We start from the raw sequence: 16,685 nt of genomic DNA, 5'->3' as shown, positions 1-16,685 counted from the left end.
ACGGAGAGTTTCCATTCTGAAAACGCATCAAATATTCGCTGTCCAAACGACGAAGGAAAACAGTAAAAGCGCAACAATCACCGGTCATTTTGGACAAGTTGTGTTTGAGGAAAACATGATTATCGTGAAGTCATTGTTGTCGAAAAGCTCCTTTTTACAATGTTTTCAGTCCACACTAAAACAGCAGGCCGGTGTCTTAAAATTCCTCCGGCTTGAAGAGCGTTTTCGAAAAGATCTGTTTCGTAACGGATTACTGTAAACGGTATGCTTAACCGTTAAAAATAAAGCTTCTTTCGGCGTTGTGTGGATGGGGCCTTTTAAGAAAACTGTAACTTTCATCAAAAACGCTGCTGATAAACGGCTGTGGGCGCGACAAGGTGCCGAAAATTTAGAATGGCTGCCTGATAAGATGAAGAACTCGTCAACGAAAGATTCTGCCATATTTTGCCAGATGACACCCTCAGGTGATTGAATAATATTTAAAAATTCCAATAATTTTTGTTTTTGTTTTTATGCCAAGAAATTTGCGAAAATTTGAAAATGCGCTCAAAGTGCGTTTTGTTTTGTTTTGTTTTGTTTTTTGCCCGATCATGTGCCCGATTTCAGATTATTCTGCATGCGGTCAGGCGGCCTTTTATTCGTGGGTTAAAATTAATTAAGGTGCGAGAATAAAGCACCGTCCAAATACGTATGAGAATAAGTTTAATTGAAGTCGAGTTTTAACAAGTAGTTATAATAACTAGTCTTGTGTATTTTTTTTTAAGTTAAGAATTTTAAATCCCGTTGATATAGTGATTTTGCGGATAATTTGAAAACCTCCTTTGAACTAAAAGCAGAAAATGTTGGCAAAATACAGGTCATGTTTAACAGCATAAAATTGAATCTGGTGTCTCATTTTTCGAAAAGGTTTCTTACAAAGTCCTAATAAGTCCTTATTGGATATTTTTCATGCCTACAATCGTGGACAAAAGTCTTTGGGACACTTATGTAATGTAACAAATTATCTGTGTTTTAGAACTGAAGTTTGAAAAAAAAGCTGTTATATCCTTTAAAAACGCGTTGCTGACCCCCCTCCCCACCCAACACAGTGTTGAAAATCAGGTGAAATTGCAGGTACTAGTTTTCAACATTGTATGGGGGTGGGAGGCGAAGTTAGGCATGTGAAGTTGTATTCGCTTCTGGCGTGTGCGCAAAAGTGCCAAAAGTGCAAATTTGTCCCAACACTTTTGTCCATGATTGTAGTTTCAGGCCCGTACTCGGAAAGCCTCCCGTCAAGAAAATCGAGATCTATGTAATGTGTTCGGTTAAAATGATGCACTACTTATAGACCAGATGGAAATTAACCAACTTCAAACGAACGATAAAACTGTGAAATTAATTTGAATCTGTCGAATTGTAGCTTGCACCTTGCAATTGTAGAATGAAGCAATGTATATTAAAAATCTTAGTTTACTAATAAATCCCCAGAACCCAAATTTGAGAAGAAATGTGTCAAGACATCGGTTACTGCTCGCTCGGCGTTCACTTATGTAATATTCTGACGGCTTGCAGGTGCAGGGCCATCGCAAAAGTCATCTTAATTGTGATATGCGCACTCTTATTATTGCGACAATTATAGAGTTACAATATTTAGCTGAAACTACGTTGACACACCTTCTTAAGAGAACAATATTTAGCTGAAAAACTACTTAGCTGAAACTATTTACAATATCTAGCTGAAACTACGTTGCCACACCTTCTTACGAGAATATCAAAGCGTTGCCACACCTTCTTAAGAGAACATTGCAAGGCTTTCAATTGTAGCTTACCGGTTTTCGTCTGAAGAGTTGGCTTGGAACGTGTGAAGCGTGGATAAAGTAAAACAGGAAAGCGTCTTTATAAGTACTAGTCAAGGAGGCGTAGTACATATTCAACGTGCAGCATTCTTTATTTCAGATATTAATCAAACAGCATGAGAAACAGCTTGGGTTAAAGCCAACGCATCTCCCCAAGTATGTGCCCTAAAGGGATGAAGACTTTTTTTCGAAAGCGATTTGGGTGCTGTGAGGCCAATCAAGAGTGACCAAAATCTAATTTGCCTTTGCTAATAGAAGTTCAAAATACAAATCAAAGTATTAGAAATAGGAAAATCATTAAGAACCGTAGGGTGTTGTAGTGTTGTATCAATATTGCTTCATATTTATATTGTACTATTCAAAACTGAAATATTACATATACTAAAAAGGCATTCTACAATCTCGGCATTATTGATTTCCCAAACTCCGAGCTTTTTTGTATGAAAATATAAAAATGAGATACGCATTTTCTTTCTTTCTTTCTTTCTTTCTTTCTTTCTTTCTTTCTTTCTTTCTTTCTTTCTTTCTTTCTTTTTTTTTGTTGTTGTTGTTGTTGTTTTTTTTTGGAATTAGGTTGAGGCGCTCTGGGACCATTTTATCAAGAGTGATTAACTTCTAACTTTCTGTTTACAGCCTGTAGTTTACCGAGATGAACATTTGGTAAGAAATAAAAGTCACAAAAATAGAAAAATAATTTTGGGGATATTGCATGTCATGCTGTGTTAAAATGATATATATAATAATAACAATAACAATAGCAATGGTTGCTTTAGAGAAGCGTATTTAAATCACTGATAAAATTAAAAGGAATAACAATACATAAACTCTCCCACTAAGAAAGAAAAAACATTTAACTAACCGCTTTGACGTCCCCTGTATTGTCCAGTGTGATGCTTAGCGAATATTGCAATATATTTCGATTCTTCCATGAGTTATTAAATTGCACACTTTGGAATTAGCGTTGCATTTTCTTCGTTTCTTGAACTACTGGTCTCGCATTTCTTCAGTCTTATGTTTGTTGTATTACACCGTAGCAAGTACAAATGTATTTTTTCGCGCTACTTTCCCTTTGCTACGAATATGATAAAATTGTAGACACTGAAAACGTTGACATTTTTTTTTTTTTTTTTTTTACTTCACGGGGAAACCAGATCATTAACAATAAAACTATTAGAATTGGGATATTTTTTAACTATCTTCAAAAACAATGCCAAAGTGTCGATTGGATTTGAAGCTCGAGAACTTTCTGGATTTTCGTACTACGAATTTTCGGCAATTTGAGTCACAGCATGATCGTAATAGATCTATATCGCCTTTTAGCTAACAGAATTATAAGCTTAGTGATCTTGGCGTCTTTTAAAGCAATCTGATTGGTTCGCTATCTCGGACAAATCAAAATTATCCCCCTTCCTACCAAGTAAATTATACGAGAACAAAAAAACAGAAACAAAAATGGCTGACAGAAACTAGAGTTTCCGCAGATATGAGGCCATAAGCACAAGAAAAACGAAGGCGGCAAAGTTAAACATCGACATTTCTAACGTTAAAGAAGTAGAAGTAACAGAATCAAAATAATATTATGGTTTCGATAACGATTACCGCTAATATGTGATGTATGCAATTACTATGTGTTTAAGTGTACGCAATTTCGTTTGTAGACTTGTTCACATGAAACCGAATTCTTCACAGACAGAAACGAAATGGGGGGGGACGAATTAAACAAATATGTTTGCGAAAATTCTTCCCGAGTGCAGGAATGCAAGAGAGGGGATATTTCAACAAAGCAGCACTCGCCACTGTTAGATGAGGCTCTTCCGTATTGAGCTGCATAGCAAGCTATTTTCAAATCGACTTGCGGTGATTTCCTTAGTGTTGCTTTTGAGGTCACTATCAATGTATCTTCCATCTCGGCGTATTTAAGCCTGGTTCACACTTGTGAGATAAGCATAACACAAGTGAAATAAGCATAAGCGCAAGCATGAGAAAAAAAGGAACATGTTTCTTTTTCTTGTGCTTATGCTTGTGCTTATTTCACTTGTGTTATGCTTATCTCACAAGTGCATGTGAACCAGGCTTTACCGAGTCGCGAAGTCATATCGCTACAATCAACTCACTACTGTAAACTTAAATGCTCCACAGATCTATTTTATTCTGCTGTGTTTGATCTGGTATTTAACTGCAGTGATACCTAGTAAAACAATTTGCTTGACAAACCTCACTCATTCATTAATTGTCAGTACATGTCGCACCTCTCCACGATCCTATTATCGGTGTTTTTATTACTGCTTTTCTCAATACCCTCAAGTTAAAAAAAAAAAAGAAGGAAATTGGCCGCTCAGCTCGAACAGCCGACCCGAATTATCGCACTCAAAACACAGATTAAAGTACAATTTTTAACAAAGAGAACGATTAATAATTGATATTCTATTTAGAAAGGGATACAGTGACACTGACATTTTTTCCTGCGAGGACGGATTTGGGTATTTTCGGGACTTTCTGGAAAATTTTACAAAATATTGGAGGTAATTAGAAGAGAATAATGCTGTTTAGGTATGATTAAATGAGTGGTTCTGACCGATCGTGATCTTCTTAATTACGTAAGGAAAATTATTTTGTGCACCTCAAACTAATACGGAACGCTAGACAGAAACGGCCAGTTATTGTGATTACGAGATTGAACTGGTTGAATCTTTTAGAGTTGTATAATAAGGGTTTCAGAACTTACGTTTGAGCTCGCTCGGCGTTCGCTAATAAGATAGGATCATCACTTGTAAGTAAAAGACTATCGAAAAGACAATTTGCAATCTAATTGGACACTCATTGCTGCACCTTTTTAAGGAAGATATTTACATGGGTGTTGTACAACTTACCGTTCTTGTCCAAAGAGTCCGCTTTTTGCGTCTTGCGGCTTGGGTGAAGGCAGCTAATGAGAGTCTTCTGAACAGGTTGCAGTCAAGGAGGGGAAATAACATTCTTTATTTCAAAGTCTGCAGCATTCTTTACTTTACATAACAACCTGGCAGTCGCTTAGAAAGAACGCACTTTGGGGTCCCGCTGGTGCAGTAGGAAAATAAAATGTTCGCTTTGAGGCCATTATTTTCCGGAGGGAGGGAGACAAGCTGAGTGACTGCGTTTAGAGACCGTGGTAATTTTGATTTTTTGGGGACAAAGTGAATTGTCTGTAAAAGAAAGGTGTCCGTATAGTTATGAAGATGTCCGAAAGGAGACCGAAAGCGCTAAAAATATAGCTTATATTTCGCGCTGCGCCAAAACATCAGTGTAATTAAAATTCAATAACTACTAACAACTTCAAACAGAGAAAGCGAAAAGTAATTAACCACTTGGACGGCCCCTTGGTTTTGTTTTTGAGAAAACAGAGGCGTACTGTGGTGAGAGGTTTGTGTGATATTGCGAAAAAACTCTTCTGGGCCCAATTTAATAAGTAGTAAATGGTTTGAACCCAGGAGTATCAGTAGATCGTTTGTGTTATCATCTGGGTGAGGGTAGTTCTGAAAAAAAAACTGTTGTTGGTGACTGACTAGCCTCTTCCAAATTTTAGGTTTAGGATCTTAGACATTTTATTGGAATTTAATGTGCTTTCGAGGGACAAAGTTTGAAATATTCCGTAAACATGTTGACTACTGAAAACCACAAGCCAGCGGTCATGTTATGGGTCCCTGTAGGCGGTCTATAAGTAGGCGGAACGACATTTGTTAAGTTTGCCCATTGGCGTTCTTTCGCTTCCTATGGCCGCGCTATTTTTATTTTTTTTGCGCACTGTTTTTCGCGCTGCGCCCCAACTAACTGAGCGCCTGGCAGAGGCTAGAGACTGACGTTTCGACAACCTGAGCGGAAGTCATCTTCAGAGTCAAGTGAATCTAGTAGTATATTACGGATATATTACGAACTCGCAAAGTGCCCAGCTCTCAAAAGGCTTGATAGCTCAGTCGGTAGAGCACTGCACCGGTATCGCAGAGGTCATGGGTTCGAATCCCGGTCGGGCCTAAATTTTTTTCAGGCTTTAATTTGAAAATTACTAAAGTTTTGTGCATAACTGCGAAGATCAATCATGTCTTCATATGAATCTAGTAGTGTTTGTCAGTCGATGATGTTATAAGTCTGGTCCATTGAAAGTGATTGGTCAGTTTAGTCACGATGGTATTGGCTGAAAGACTCGTGTAATTTTGTCATCAATCATTGGTCGGTCTCAGTCTGTCTATTGTTAGTCAAATTGGTCGGTTTGAGGTCCGTCTATTGTTAGTCGAATTAGGTCGGTCTGTTAAAAGTCCGCTTGTTGGTTTCGTTTACGTCGTGGGATAAGTCGTTTGTAAGGCGCCAGTACTCGTTGACATCTGTTAAGAGACGTTTGTTATATGTTAGTGTACCAGCTTTCCAGAGTCAGTTGTTTAAAATACTTTGTACTGTAGGTTAAGCATTGAGCAGAATGATAGTCAATATTGTATATCATCAGTTGATGATTTACAGCAAAGTGATTGTTGGCATCACCTTTTCTCGTGGCTCGTTTGTATTCAGTCAATCTACTATGTTACGTTAACTTGGACGACAGAGCGAACGACTTAATTGCGAACAACTATGTCAGTTTGGTAAGTACTGTCAGACGAATACGCCAACAACACTGGTTCAGCCACCGCGGTCTCGTTCCGGCCGGACTTAAACGGTCTCCGTTGAACACACAAGAGGCCATCCAGATCGTGAGATTCACCTGCAGAGCACGGGTAAACGACTGTCACAGAAGACTCATCAAATTTTGGTTATTTTGCAAATTTTGGTTGTTCTCTTGACATAAGTTCATTTAATATCCATACACATTTTAATCCAGATTAAATTTATTGGTTATGTACAATAATATACCCTTTCATAGTGCAGGTCAGAAAACGGTTCAATAAAGCCTGGAAACAATAACATTACTTTGAAATTAATTTTCCACTTCACAAATTATTAATCAGTGTATATTGAAAATTAAACAATAACCTATAGATTTGCTAGGGGGGGGGGGGGGGGACTGCATGTAACCAGACAAACTCGAGAACTGCAACAAACCCTAACGCTATGAAAACCTGTCAAATGATTTATAAAAAGAAAAACTCATGAAATGTATAAAAACTATGGAATAACAAAATCATGATGTAAATTTAGAAAGATTTCCAATGCAGCTTAGCATTAGCATTATCAATGATAAAGAAAGATGAAAAAGGAATAATTATGGTTTGCCATACCTTGGCTACTAGCACTGCAACAAAGACTGGAATGAGCCTTAAAAACTAAAATAGTAAAAGATGAATTTCAATAAAGCTTAGAAAGCACTACAATGAATTAGACTGAATTTCCTCAATAGTAAACAATTGAATTATCATGTCATAATTTTGTGAGGCAGACAACTGAAACCAAACAAACATTTAAAATACAAAATGAGTGAAAAAAGCCTTATGCTCTAATGACACAAAGTCATAATTCATCCTACACTAATATAATTGATTCACTTCAAAGAGTTTAACAGTGAGTCCAGCGCTTATGATAGGGCTTGACAGCTCTGGTCTGACATTTTCATGTACATGTACTTTTTTTTTTCGGGCAATATAAAATTAAGAAAATGCGGCACACTTGGAAAAATGCGCCAAACTTAAGAAAATGCCGCACACTTCCAAACATGCGCCAAACTTAAGAAAATGAGGCAAACTTTAAAAGATACACAACACTTAAGAAAATGCGGCACACTTGGAAAAATACGCCACACTTAAGAAAATGCGCCACACTTAAAAAAATGCGCCACACTTGAAAAAATGCAGAACACTTGGAAAAATGCGCCATGCCAAACTTAAGAAAATGCGGCACACTTGGAAAAATGCGCCACACTTAAGAAAACGCGGCACACTTGGAAAAATGCGTCACACATAAGAAAATGCGGCACACTCGGAAAAATGCGCCAAACTTAAGAAAATGGGGCACACTTGGAAAAATGCGTCACACTTAAGAAAATGCGCCACACTTAAGAAAATGCGGCACACTTGGAAAAATGCGCCAAACATAAGAAAATGTGGCACACTCGGAAAAATGCGACACACTTAAGAAAATGGGGCACACTTGGAAAAATGCGCCACATTTAAGGAAATGCGGCACACTTGGAAAAATGCGCCACACTTAAGAAAATGCGGCACCTTGGAAAAATGCGGCACACATAAGAAAATGCGGCACACTCAGAAAAATACGCCAACCTTAAGAAAATGTGTCCTCTCACGGGAAAACGCGTACTACGGCTATTCGTTTGAACGCTTAAAAACCGTTCGCTTGCCGTTTCCCATCCGTTTGTCATCCGTTTGTCATCCGTGCGTGATTGATGGAATGCCGTTCGAACGGATTGGATCATCCGTTCAAAAAAAATTCTAGTCGTTGGAGGGGCTGCTGCTATCCGTTTGAAAGAAATCTTTATCCGTTTGAGCGGCTGAGGTTTTTCGTTCGAAAAAAATCTTTATATGTTCGAACGGCTGAGGTTATCCGTTCGATAAAAATCGTCATCCGTTGGAACGGCTGAGGTCGTCCGTTCGAACAAAGTCTTCATCCGTTTGAAAAAAATGGTCATCCGTTCGAAAAAATAGTTATCCGTTCGAACGGCTGAGGTTATCCGTTGGAAAAAAAGTGCAGCTTTTTGAACGGCCGATGTTATCCGTTTGAAAGGAACTGCGGTGGTTCGAACAGCTAATGTCACCCGTTCGGGAAAATAGTATTCAGCTGTTCGAACGGCTGCTGTTATTCGTTCACACAAAAGTAATCAGTCGTTCGATCAGCCAACGGTATCTAGATGGGATTCATTCTTTCGAACGGCTGGGATTATCTGTTCAGAAGGAACTTTATACAGCCGCCCGAATGGCTGTGTTCGTTTAAAACAAACATTCAACCTTTCCAATTTAAATGGCCACGTTTGTCCGTTCTGAAAGTAAAACTATATTTAAAATCACGGTTCAAGAAATAAATACTTTGAACAGATGTCATAACGGCTCGTGCTACGCGGTGTTACGATTGTTTCGAACGGATTGTCAAGGAAACTTTAAACGATAGCAATTATACCCGCACAACGCGTGGCGAGAGAATGGGCCTCTCCCCTATTTTTTCGCTCGCCGTTTTTCGCGCTGCACTCTAACTAAAGGCCCATTAGAAAAGACGTTCTTTCTTTCTCTTTGGAAAACTCAAATCCGGAATATTACAATGAATCAAATCGATTGACGAGGTATTACCAAAGGACAGACAGGACATAATATTAAAATAAACTTGGTGCTCTACTCTGAGGAGAGATGTTAAAACAAGACAAAGTTATTGTTTACTACTGAGTTCTGTCGAAACACGCTTGATCTCTATCAACAAAATTTGCGTTACAGGTCACGCACAACGGGTCGACGATTGGTATGCAAATTTCCGCACATCATTGCGAAGAGACAGATTCAGGGGTCCGAGATGGGAAACAATTATTGCCGCTTTTATTCTGTTAACAGCTTTTGGTGTCCATTTCTAAGTTTTGTCAAGTTTTGAAGGCAGAAATGAAGAAGTGTGTAATAAGAATTACAGCTGTAGACCTACGAAAGGGGAGCAAAAACACGTCATTTATCAAAACATCAAGATCTCCCGCATTTTCACCATCCGCTCAATACGAACCATTTTCTTCGGCCGTTCGAACGCCTGAAAATACTATGTTCCAAACATTTCTTTAGCCGTTCGAGCGGTTGGCATCATCCGTTCGAAATTTTTCGTTAGCCGTTCGAACGCCTGGCGTCATCCGTTCGAAATTTTTCGTTCACCGTTCGAACGGCTGGCATCATCCGTTCGAAATATTTTCCGTGCCGTTCGAACGTTAATAGCATCCGTTCAAAATTTTTCCGTGGCCGTTTCAACGGTACTCAAAACCGTTTTGAACGGCTGGAACATCCGTTCGTCAGCCGTTCGCCAACCGTTCGTTTTGACCGTTTCACGGATATGCGTTAGTGACGTTTTCGCATGAGAGGTCACAAATGCGGCACACTTGCAAAAATGCGCCACACTTAACAAAATGCGGCACTCTTTAAAAAATGCGCCCCACTTAAAAAAAAAAGCGGCACACTTGGATAAATGCGCCTCACTTAAAAAAATGCGGCGCACTCGAAAAAATGCGCCACACATAAAAAAATACGGCAAACTTTGAAAAATGCGCCAAACTTAAGAAAAAGTAGCACACTTGGAAAAATACGCCACACTTGGACAAATGCGCCACATTTAGGAAACTGCGGACCACTTGCAAAAATGCACCACACTTAACAAAATGAAGCACCCTTGGAAGCAAGCGCCTAACTTAAGAAAATGCGACAAAAATGCGCCCCTTTGAAAAAACTACGGCACACTTGGAAAATTGTGCCACACCTAAGAAAATACGGCACCCTTGAAAAAATGCGCCACACATAAGAAAATGCGGCACACTCCCAAAAATGCGCCAACCTTGAGAAAATGCAGAACACCTAGAAAAATGCGCCACACTTTAGAAAATGCGCCACACTTGAAAAAATCTGTTACACTTAAAAAAATGCGGCGAACTTAAAAAAATGGGCCACACTTAAGAAAATGCGGCACACTTGGAAAAATGCGCCTAACTTTAAAAAATGCGGCACACTCGGAAAAATGCGACACATTTAAGAAAATGCGGCACATGCACTTGGAAAAAAGCGCCACCCATAAGAAAATGCGGCACACTTAAAAAAAATGCCCCTTACTTAAGAAAATGCGGCACACTTGGAAAAATGCCCCACACTTAAAAAAATGCGGCACACTTGGAAAAATACGCCACACTTGAATAAATGCGCCTCACTTAAAAAAATTAGGCATGCTTAGATAAATCCACCACACTTAAAAAATGCGGCATACCTGGAAAAATGCGCCACACTTACAAAAAAAGGCACATTTCTAAAAATGCGCCAAACTTAAGAAAACGCGGCGCACTTGGAAAAATGCGCCACACATAAGAAAATGCGGCAAACTCGGAAAAATGCGCCAACCTTAAGAAAATGCGGCCTACCTGAAAAATGCGCCACACTTAACAAAATTCGGCACACTTGGAAAATTGAGCCACACTTAAGAAAATCTGGCACACTTGCAAAAATGCCCCACACTTAAGAAAATGCGGCACACTTAGAAAAATGTGTTAAACTTAGGGAAATGCGGCACACTTGGAAAAATGGGTTAGAATTAAGAAAATGCAGAACACTTGGAAAACTGCGCCACACTTAAACAAATGCCCCACACTTAGGAAAATGCGGACCACTTGCAAAAATGCACCACACTTAAGAAAATGCGGCACACTTGGAAGATGCGCCTCACTTAAGAAAATAGGGCACACTTGGAAAAATGCGGCACACTTAAGAAAATGCGGCACACTTAGAAAAATGAGCCACACTTAAGAAAATGCGGCACACTTGGAAAAATGCGCCACACTTAAGAAAATACGGCACACTTGGAAAAATGTGTTAAACTTAAGAAAATGCAGCACACTTGCAAAAATGCCCCACACTTGGATAATTGCGCCTCACTTAGAAAAATTGGGCACACTTGAATAAATCCGCCACACTTTAGAAAATGCCGCACACATAGAAAAATGCTACACTTAAGAAAATGCGGCACCATTGGAAAAATGCGCCATACTTAAGAAAATGCGGCACACTTCAAAAAATGCGGCACACTTAAGAAAATGAGGCACACTTGGAAAAATGCGCCACACCTGAGAAAATGCGGCACAGTTGAAAAAATGCACCACACTTAAGAAAATGCGGCACACTTGGAATAATGCGCAACTCTTGGGAAAATGGGGCACACATGGATAAATGCAATTGTGCCACAGTTAAGAAAATGCGGCACACTTGGAAAAATGCGCAACACTTAAGAAAAAAGCGGCCCCCTTTAAAAAAATGCGCCACACTTAAGAAAATGCGGCACACTCGCAAAAAAGCGCCACACTTGGAAAAATGGCGCACACATGGATAAAATGCCCCCTTAGAAAAATGCGCCACACTTAAGAAATGCGGCACACTTGTAAAAATGCGCCCCTTTGAAAAAAATACGGCACACTTGGAAAATTGTGCCACACCTAAGAAAATACGGCACCCTTGAAAAAATGCGCCACACATAAGAAAATGCGGCACACTTGGAATAATGCGCCACAGTTAAGAAAATGAACCACACTTGGATAATGCGCCACACTTGGAAAAATGCTGCACACCTGGAACCATGCGGCACACTTGGAAAAATGCGCCACACTTGGATAATTGCGGCACACTTTGTAAAATGCAGCACATTTAGAAACATGCGGGACAGTTGGAAAAATGTGGCACACTTGAAAAATGCAGCACACTTGGAAAAATGCGCCACACTTAAAAAAAAGTGGCACACTTGGATAAATGCGCCACACTTGGTTGATAAACTCGCTTTAAATCACGTGTTTAAAACACTTGGTGTTGCATTGGTTCTGGTATCTTTATATTGTTTACTAGGTAATTTTTAGCGCTTAAAAAGAATGAAGGCATGACTAGTCAGGCATTTTACGGAAGCTTAAATTTTATACCCATTATTAAAAGAAACATTATATGCAGCACATATAATGTCATTTTATATCGAGCCATTTTCTTGACTGTTGGTAATAGACGTCAAGGTTATTTGGGTGGAGCAGCAATGGCAGATCACTTAGGAACCTCCAATCAGATGAAAGTGGGCGGGCGCACTGAGATTACTTAGATCGCATGCACTGTTAATTTCGGCCTCCTGAGCGGGACGCAGCCGGTTCCAAAGGCTATGGTGCAGTTTTTGGTCGAAAATGGTTTTACGGTTCATGGCCCGAGTCGTGGCGCTCCTTAAACATCACTTTTCTGGAGATCTTTCCCATCGTTATTGCATTACATATTTGGGGGTCGACAATGGCTAATCAATGCGTGTGCTTTGTGACCGACAATTCAGCACTAGTTGAAGTCATTAACCGCAAACTTCAAAACATAAGCTCACCATGTTACTCATTTGGGACTTAGTTCTTACTTCGCTCAAGCACAACATTTTATTTCGGGCTCGGCATATCGCGGGAGTAAACAATTCATGTGCTGATCTGTTATCCCGCTTGCAGGTCAATCAGTTCAAACAAATTTTTCCGGAGGCGGACGAAATGCCGTCTCAAGTGCCAGACAACCTTCTGCCGAAGAGCTGGTCGCTTCCCTGAACGATCTTCTCTCCGCAGCCCTGTCCGCAGGGTCGCGAAAGTTATATTCCCGGGCTTGGTCAGTCTTTCGTGACTTTTATAAACGCTTCGTTTGCCCGCATTCTCTTATTCTGCCCATCACTACGGCCGCAATCGCGCTATTTATATCTTACCTACGTGCACGCAAATTAGCTGCTTCTACTTTAACTTCTTATTTATCAGCCATTAGTTATGTACACAAAATGAAGGGGTTACGTGACCCCACTAAGACCTTTTTGATTCAAAAACTTTTGACAGCGGTCGGAAAACAACGATCACCCGACACTAGACTTCCCATTACCAAGCCCGTTCTTTTTCAACTTGTGAGTTCACTGCAGCACACCAACTCTTCGGCAGCTCAACGTTCTCTTTTTACCGCTATGTTTCTAACGGCCTTTTACGGCTTTTTCCGCATTGGAGAACCAGCGAGCACGAGCCCTGCGTCCGGCGACTCAGTCGTCCAATTTAAAAGCCTCTCATTCTTATCGGCGGACGGCTGCATACGATCCCTAAAGATAACTATTTGTCACTTCAAACATAACACCAGCAACCGGCCTGTGGACATAATTATTGCACCCTGCTTCTCCATTTTGCCCAATGCAGGCGATGCTCGATTACTGCAAACTAAGGCTGTTTTCGCCAGGTCCGCTGTTCTGCCTACACAACCGTCCCGTTACCATGACTCAGTTCAATGCTCAACTTCGCTCTTGCCTATCGTTTTGTGCTCTTGTTTCGAGCCGATACAAAAGCCACAGCTTTCGCATCGGGGCTGTCTGCCACCCTGCTGACCTAGGTTTCTCCGATTCTCAGATCAGGGCTCTTGGTCGCTGGAAGTCCGATGCATTTAAGCTAAATATCCGAAACGACACCCTTGCCGCTAATTAACTTGTTTATCGTCCTAGTCGGTGCGTAGGTGCTGTTGATTGATGAAATATTTACTTTATGTAATGTAGTGTCTCCAATGGCATGGACACACCAGTCAGTCATGAGCTTTGGCACTGTTCATGCCTATAGTTATACGTATCCCTTTAGTAGCGTTACGCACTTAACACGCCAGTCAGTTATGAGCTGTGGCACTATTCTTGCTTGTAGCCTTAAGTTGCTGTAGTTGAAGTGTGATTAACATGCTGGACAGTCAGGAGCTGCGGCTCGTTAATTACGCGTATTCACACTACAGATCTACAATAACAATTTGACACTTGTCATGTCTTCGGAGGTCAGACTTGGGCTGCTTCAAGACTTGGCATACTTGGGTTTTATTAGAAGCACTTTTTACATTATTCTGATATTTAACCGGATAAAAGAATCGGTAAAATCATTTTTTCATCGTCGGCTGGGTCCTGCTCTCGTCTTGGTGGGGCGGCCACATTGTGTGGCTTGTGGCGGTTTTTTCGTGCCCCACCTTTGCTGAAGATATCATCAAACGCTTGTTATTTTAAGATAGGATATTTGAGAAAAATAAACGTCACGCTAGTGGCCTTATTTACGCCAGAAATTTGTTTGCTCACGGTGTTTGCTTAACTTATTAAACGTGCTTCAGCAAACGAGCGCGACGAGAGCAGTCCCCAAACCCTTCCGAGGAGTAAAATGGAACGAGATAAAAAAGCATTTCACATAGAACTTAGTTCAAACGGAAGAAAAGAGGATTGTACAAAAAAAAAAAGAAAATTGGGTTCAAAGGAAAAATAAAAAAAGATTAAAAGCGGAGTCCCCCGACTGGCGTCGAGCGTATATAGCTACTCTAAGGAATTCCGTTCCTGTAACAATAGTAACTCGCCGCCTTAGCAAACCTTTCATAGCTGCCAAAGCTTAGGTCAAAGTTTAACTCTGTGCCAAATTTAGTCTGATAAAGTTCTAATAATACCAACATGAAAAATTTTAAATAATTTTTCATTTTAAGAAAGCGTTTTTCAAGTCGGTTGATAAACTTGTTATAAATCACATGTTCAAAACGCTTGGTGTTCGATTGGCTCTGGTATCTTCATATTGGTTAGTAGGTAATTTTTAGCTTAAAAAGGAATGAAGGCATGACTAGTCAGGCATTTTACGGAAGCTCACACTGGATACCCATTATTAAAAAGCATTTTCACATCAAACTTGCTTCAAACGGAAGAAAAGAGGATTGTACAAAAAAATATATCTATTGAGGTTGAAACAAAAAAAGAGCGGAGTCCCCCGACTGGCGTCGAGCGAATATGTGCCCTTCCGACCGCACAGCAGGTCAGATGCGTAACCGATTGGGCTACCGGGGGACTCATTTACAAGCACAGAAAATTTAATAGCTAAATACGTGAAACAACAATATAGGTGTTGCTGGGAAACTAATTTTGCTTTAACCAATATAAATTACCAAATATTTTAGACCTGAAACAGATTGGCGTCTCCATAACTTATAGCTAATCTAAGGATTTCCGTTCTTCTAACCATAGTAACTCGCCGTTATAGCTGCCAAAGCTCAGGCCAAAGTTTAGTTCTGTGCCACCTTAAGTCCGATAAAGTTCTAATAAACCCATCATTAAAAATTTGAAATAATTTTCATTTTAATAAAGCATTTTTCAAGTCGGTTGAAAAACTCGTTATAAATCGCATGTTTAAAACACTTGGTGTTCCATTGGCTCTGGTATCTTCACATTGGTTAGTAGGTAATTTTTAGGGCTTAAATGGAATTAAGGCATGACTAGTCAGGCATTTTACGGAAGCTTACAGCGCATACCCTTTCTTAAAAAGCATTTTCACGTGAAAATTACTTCAAACGGAAGAAAAGAGGGTTGTGCAAAAAAAGATATCTATTGAGGTTGAAAGGAAAGAGAAAAAATAAATAAAAGCGGAGTCCCCGACTTGCGTCGAGTGTATATATGCTCTTCCGACCGCACAGCAGGTCAGATGCGTAACCCATTGGGCTACCGGGGGACTTCTTGACAAGCTTAGAAAATTTATTAGCTAAATACGTGAAACGACAATATAGGTGTTACTTGGAAACTAATTTTGCTTTAACCAATATGGATTAAGAAATATTTTAAATTAGAATGAACGCATGACTAGTCAGGCATTTTACGGAAGCTTACAGTGGATACCCTTTGTTACAAAGCATTTTTATATCAAACTTACTTTAAACGGAACAAAACAAGTTTTATTTTTAAAAATTGTATCTCAGAGATTCAGATTGTAACGACTGGCCGTCGCAAACACGTGGTTTTACTTGAACAATTACTAGACGTTAGCAAGAAGTGAACCCAACAATACGAGCGGAAGATGATCCTGGTACAACTTGCAGCAAGCAAAAAACGTGAAAGAGGAAGAAGATTAAGAGCAACGACTGCAACAAAAATCCAAGGATGTGAAACGTGTGTAAGAGGAGGCAGAAAAATTTATTTAAGGACTATACGTAGTACAAGAGTCGAACAACGGAAGAAAGACAGACTGTTCAAAATTTTATATGTCACGCTATTTTGTTACTGTTTTTTTTTTTGTAAGTAATAAAATTTTATTAACCCATACAAAACTTTCATTATTTGAACAGGGTACAATCTTTACTATTATCACAAAATTGCGACAATGAAAATAGACAGTGTGCAGACTCCAGGAACCAGTGTCCGTAA

General features: G+C 39.7%; 1 pseudogene; it reads left to right on the top strand.

Moving 5' to 3' along the window:
- Nucleotides 1-307: 307 nt before the first annotated feature.
- Nucleotides 308-13,971, top strand: LOC149108845 (uncharacterized; annotated as a pseudogene).
- The last annotated feature ends 2,714 nt before the right edge of the window (nt 13,972-16,685 follow it).

The sequence above is a fragment of the Orbicella faveolata genome, unplaced genomic scaffold (assembly GCF_042242905.1).
Source record: "Orbicella faveolata isolate gen_17 unplaced genomic scaffold, um_ofav_v1 contig_25, whole genome shotgun sequence".
Lineage (NCBI taxonomy): Eukaryota > Metazoa > Cnidaria > Anthozoa > Scleractinia > Merulinidae > Orbicella > Orbicella faveolata.
The sequence above is the reverse complement of the archived record's forward strand: the minus strand, read 5'-3'. Positions and strand labels throughout refer to the sequence as shown.